This window comes from Quercus suber, unplaced genomic scaffold (assembly GCF_002906115.3).
Source record: "Quercus suber isolate HL8 unplaced genomic scaffold, Cork oak 2.0 scaffold_235, whole genome shotgun sequence".
Lineage (NCBI taxonomy): Eukaryota > Viridiplantae > Streptophyta > Magnoliopsida > Fagales > Fagaceae > Quercus > Quercus suber.
The window spans coordinates 598,400-604,893 of NW_027069692.1; positions in this window are offsets into that span (position 1 = coordinate 598,400).

Genomic DNA, 6,494 nt, shown 5'->3' on the forward strand with positions numbered 1-6,494 from the left:
TATTATTATTATTATTTACTACAAATGGAAGTTGCATAGTTTAACTCATTGTAGCATTTAATGTAGGATATATTTGAAATGGAGCGACAACAATATCACATCTCTAATGATGCAATGGAAGGCAATGTACGTTGCGTGATTTAAATTTATTAATGTCCTAATAATATCTACAATTATTCAATTTACATGAAAATAATTTCAACATTAGTAATATAACATTGTACATTTAAAAAAAAAATCAGGTTTCCACCTTACGAGTTCGACCCCAACCGTTTGCACCCCTCGTGCAGTTAGTCGAGCGTATTATCCCATATTTGCGGCAATGTAGACTATACAATGTTACCTGCCTCCCACATATAGATATTGACTAGAGTCTTATCACTTCTTTAGTGGAGCGGTGGCAATCTAATACCCATACATTTCACCTATGTACTTGTGAAATGTCAATCACTTTACAAGATATAGCAATCCTTACAAGATTGCCTATTGATGGCAAAGCAGTGTGCGGGCCCACTAATTTGCAATGGGGACCTGTTTGTATTAATTTACTTGGGGTGGAACCACCTGCAACAGCATTGACATATGGTGGCCTTAAAATAACATGGGTAAGGGATACATTCTCAAACTTACCAGAGGGTGCCAATGCTATAACAATCCAACGGCATGCTAGGGCATACATGTTCCAGGTTTTGGGTTTACTATTTGGAAACAAGAGCCAAAATAAATTGCATTGCTGTTTTCTCAACCTGTTAGACGACTTTGGAGAAGCTGGGGAATATAGCTGGGGTAGTGCCACACTTGCTTTCCTTTATAAAGAGCTGTGTACTGCTGCTATTCAAAAAAGTATGGAGATTGCAGGTCCTGTTTTCATACTACAATTATGGGCGTGGGAGCATCTTCCATATTTAACCCCAATTCCAATAAATCCAATAAAGTTAAATGGCGACGAACCATACGGTTGCAGGTATAATATTTACTTTCTATTTCTATACAATATTGTATACTGTAGCATTTATCCTTGATACTTCCAAACCCTGAAATCAGTGGCAATCATTAATTGTGTATAGGTGGGATGCTAGGAGAACGTTTACTCACACACTAACACATGTTCTGCATGCGTACTGTTCTAATCATGACACACAATATAATGAACAGGTTATATATCACAATGCATCAATGGCTAATTTACTAGTTATATTATTAATTTTATTGATTATAACATAGTTATTGTAATTGGAATTGCAGGTTGTTTGGACACCATACGATAATTATTTGCATCCATGATGTCTTGTAGAAAGACATATATGGACTACAACAGCACCATTGCTATGCTTCCAAATTGTCAAGTATTACCATCCAGAAAGAGTCATGCGACAGTTTGGATTGTTGCAAAGATGTCCAAAATGGCCTACTGACAATTTGGATAGTTCTGTGCATTGTGTAAAGATGACAATGAAGTCCAATGTCAATTGGCTTACAAAGCATAGACAATACTACCAGCTTTGGAACGAGCGCACTGAACATTTAGTTGGGGATGAGTATTTTAAGTTAGGTGTGGACTACGCAACATGGTACCAGCAAAATGGTCACCTTTTCACAACACCAGAGGCGGCTGCCCATGCGTACCAGGTAATTATTTTAGCTTTTTCAATAATACTACACTAATATTAGAACAAATTATTTACACAAACAGAATGCTGCACTAATTGATAACAAATTATTGTTTTATCTTTTTCAATAATACTGCAGTAATAAATGTTTTTTTTTTTTGTGGCAGCAAACTAAGATCAATAATATGTTAAATTTACCTGTTGCAAACCAACAAAGAAATGATCTCACTGCAGAGCAAGTCCTTACACCAATAGTAGAGGGCCTTACCCGAGTGAAGTTATCAATGGAACAAAATATTTTCTCCGTCCCTACTCAGAGGGTGACACACTTCGGGCGACGACAAAGGCAAAAAAGAAGACGGCCGCAAATCCAAACTGAAACCGGACCGTCCACCTCTACACAACATGGAAATGATGAAGCCGAACCATCCACATTTACACAACAGAATATCTACAACTCTACCCAAGCTGGGCTTTCAACATCTGCTGGTAATGACCCAACCACCTTTAGTGAGTATAATCCAATTAATGTCAACAACTACTGCATGAATTTAAATGAACATATTGGATTACCCACTTCCATAGGACAAGGATTTGAGGGTTTGTTTAACTATGATCATTATCTCCAACCTAGTTCAACACCTTCCTCCTATCACCCATCGCCACCTCCAGTAATACCAACTACTGCTGGTATTGGTTTTTGCGTTGTATTCAGATTAATGTCACTAATTGGGAAGGGTTATGTGTCATATCTGATCGTCACCCTGGTATAATGGCAGCGATACGGACTATATGTCAATCAACATGTTGGTATCATCGTTTTGCCTTCGCCATTTGGCTAGCAATTTTGATCAAGAAATCCGGAATAAAAACTTGAAGGCTATGGTAATGTGGCAGGCATGGAGAATCAGTTACGAAAGTATCAAATAACTAGGGATAGAATTACTCAATTAAGTGCAGATGGTGAGAAGTATTTATCAAAAATACCGGTGGACAAGTGGACGTTAGCACACGATGGTGGACATCGTTATGGGGCAATGACGACAAATTTGTCTAAAAGTTTCAACGGAATTCTAAAGAGTGCTAGAAATCTGCCCATAACTATGTTAGTTGAACTTACATACTACCGTTGTGTAGCCTACTTTGCTGATCGATATACTAAGGCATGCGCAGAGGTTATTGCCGGGAACTCATTACGGCCTATGCAAAGAATAAATTCAGTAAATGGGAAAAAAAGGCACCAAAGCATTCAGTTACTGTGTTCAGTCATGAAGATGGTCTATTTGAAGTCAGAACACCAATAAATCCTAACTCTGCATATAAGGGTAATCATCGTCATGAGGTAAATTTGAGGCAGAACACTTGCAGTTGTCAAAAATGGCAGGTTTATAAGATGCCGTGCTCACATATCATTGCCGTGTGTAAATATCAAGGCATCTCTGCAATGCGATATATCGACCGTTGCTACTGTTTGGAAGAACAAGTTGCTTGTTATGCACCTAGATTTCGCATGGTTCTTGACAGTGTACATTGGAATGAGCCTGATTTTCTGATCTTGTATCCTAATGTCAAGCTGCGCCGTGAAAAAGGTCGACCAAGAACAACTCGGCTTCGAAATGAAATGGATGAAGGGGCAGAGCATCAACCAAGGCCATTGTGCAGTCTCTGTAGGCAAGAAGGCCATAATAGAAGAACATGCCCCACTCGAACTGTGGTTGGCTCCACTAGTGGCTAAACTGAATGACCTACCATAAGTATTCAATCTACTTCAGTGGATTGGTTGGACCCTTTTTTCTTTTTAGGAGTTGGACCATATTATTAGTTTGTATTATTTGAAAGAACATGGTACTAATTCCATATGCTACAATGTTTTCTATCACTTCAAGTTGGATTGGGGTGTATGTTTATTTATTTTGTGTTTGCATATGTGTCTATATATATATATATATTGTGTATTATAGTTTAGGGTTTCGATGACACCTTCAAATGTATACGTTTTATGGAGTGCTTGGGTTATTTACCATGTTTGAAAGTTTCAAATAAGGAAAGGAATCAAAGGACCATAATCTAAAGAGGAAAAATCAAATTTGAGCACTACTCAGTATTTTAGGCGTATCTCTTTCTTCAAAAATCCAATTGACTAAAGGCCAGATGGGATGAAACTATGACTTAAATAAAAGACGCTTGGACTTGCACTTCACTTGCCTTTTATCTTCACTGAAGAAGACGTCTTTTATTACACAAGAAGAAGACAAAAAAAAACTATCTCTAAGAGAGATTACAATTAAGAAGAAAACGAAAAAGAATAAAGGTCTCTCTGAGGAATTACAAAAGTGAAGAAAACAAACAAAACTCTTTCAGAGAGATTACATCAGTGAAGAAGATAAAAAAGAATCCCTCTGAGAGTTATGAATAGGTAAAATATATTCGATGCAGAGAATAAGAATCAGATGAGATAACAAAAATGAATAGGTAAAATATATTCAATGCAGAGAATAAGAATCAGATGAGATGAGAAGTTGAGGTGATTGGTTGATTGAAGCTTTGTTTTTTTGTTTACAGCGTGCATATAAAAATCTATGTACTTTCTTTAGTTTCTTTTTGTTTATAGCGTGCACATCAATCATTTTTTCTTTCATATTATAAAAATCTATGTACTTTCTTTACTTTTTTTTTTTTTTTTACTTACAACGTGCACGCCAATCATTTTTTTCCTCCATTTTCGACAACGGCATGGCCACAATTGCAAAAAGATTTTACTCACAATTTTGGCAATGCCATTGCCACAATTGGGATTTTTTTTTTTTTTTTTTTTTTTTTACTAATTGTGGCAATGGCACCATTTGAAAAAATAAGTTATTCTATGGGGAAAAATTTCACAATTTTGGCAATGCCATTGCCACAATTGAAAAAAAAAATTTCCCGTTTGGAAAAAAAAAAAAAAATTTTATTTTTTTCAATTGTGGCAATGGCATTGCCGAACTTGTGGGTAATTGTTCTACGATTTCGGCAATGCCATTGCCACAATTTGAAAAAAAAAAAAAAATTTCCCCAATTTCGGCAATACCATTGCCACAAATGGGATTTTTTTTTTTTTTTTTTTTTTTTTACTAATTGTGGCAATGGCGTTGCCGAATTTCGGCAATAGGAAAAAATAAGTTTTTCTATGGGAAAAAATAAGTTTTTTTGTGGGGAAAAAATTTCACAATTTTGGCAATGTCATTGCCCCAATTGAAAAAAAAAATTTCCCTAATACCGTTTGGAAAAAAAAAAATTTTTTATTTTTTTTTCAATTGTGGCAATTGAGACGATTTCGGCAATGCGATTGCCACAATTGGAAAAAAAAAAACGATTTCAGCAATGCCATTGCCACAATTGAAAAAAAAAAAAACCACAATTGGAAAAAAAAAAAAAAAAAATTTGCCCCAATTGTGGCAATGCCATTGCCGAAATTGTGGGGAAAATTTTCCCCACAATTTCGGCACTGGTATTGTCGAAATTGGGGGAAAATTTATTTTCCCCAATTTCGGCAATACCGTTGCCACAATTGGGATTTTTTTTTTTTCTTTACTAATTGTGTTAATCGCGTTGCCGAATTTCAGCAATAGGAAAAATAAGTTTTTTTGTGGGAAAAAATTTCACAATTTTGGCAATGTCATTGCCCAATTGAAAAAAAAAAAAAAAAATTCCCTAATACCGTTTGGAAAAAAAAAAATTTTTTTTTTTTTCAATTGTGGCAATTGAGACGATTTCGGCAATGCGATTGCCACAATTGGAAAAAAAAAAAAAAAAACGATTTCGGCAATGCCATTGCCACAATTGGAAAAAAAAACCACAATTGGAAAAAAAAAAAAAAAATTTGCCCCAATTGTGGCAATGTCATTGCCGAAATTGTGGGGAAAATTTTCCCCACAATTTCGGCAATACCATTGCCACAATTGGGATTTTTTTTTACTAATTGTGGCAATCGTATTGCCGAATTTCGGCAATAGGAAAAAATAAGTTTTTCTGTGGGGAAAAATTTTACAATTTTGGCAATGTCATTGCCACAATTGAAAAAAAAAAAATTTCCCCAATTGTAATACCGTTTGGAATAAAAAAAATTTATTTTTATTTTTTTTTCCAATTGTGGCAATGGCATTGCCGACATTGTGGGTAATTTTTCCCACGATTTCGGCAATGCTATTGCCACAATTGGAAAAAAAAAAAAAATTTTGCCCCAATTGTGGCAATGCCATTGCCGAAATTGGTTGGGTTTTTTTTTTTTTTTTTTTTTTAACTAATTGCGGCAATGACATTGCCGAATTTCGGCAATTGAAAAAAAAAAAAAAAAAAGCCTCTAATTTTTTTCCCAGAAATTGCCACAAACCCAGTAAAACTTTTTTTTTCCCTCCCATTTTCGGCAAGTCACAATTGCCACAAAATTTTCAGCAAATTTATTACACTTTTTTTTTAAGAAATAATAGGTTCACATAATTTTTACAATATTTTTACAACAAATTCTAAGTATTAAGTTGTTACTTGTTGTTATTGTTAAATTAAAATAGTAATCTCAATGTCAAATTTAAATTGTGATAGCCAAAGAAAATATTGTAAAAATATTGTGTACATAGCACATTATATTTTTCTTTAAATTTTGGCATTCACTTTTTTTTTTCTACTATTTTCGGTAATACCATTGCCGAAATTACTTTTTTTTTTTTTCTCGGGCACCCCTTATTCCACTTCTCACACTCACACTTACGGGCAGCATTTAAAAAATGGGCAGATGAATTTCGGCAACACTGTTGCCGAAATTCAAAATTACTGTTTGAATTTTCTCTTTCCTAATTCTCTCTCCTACTTTTGTTGAATTTCGGCAACACTGTTGCCGAAATTCAACCT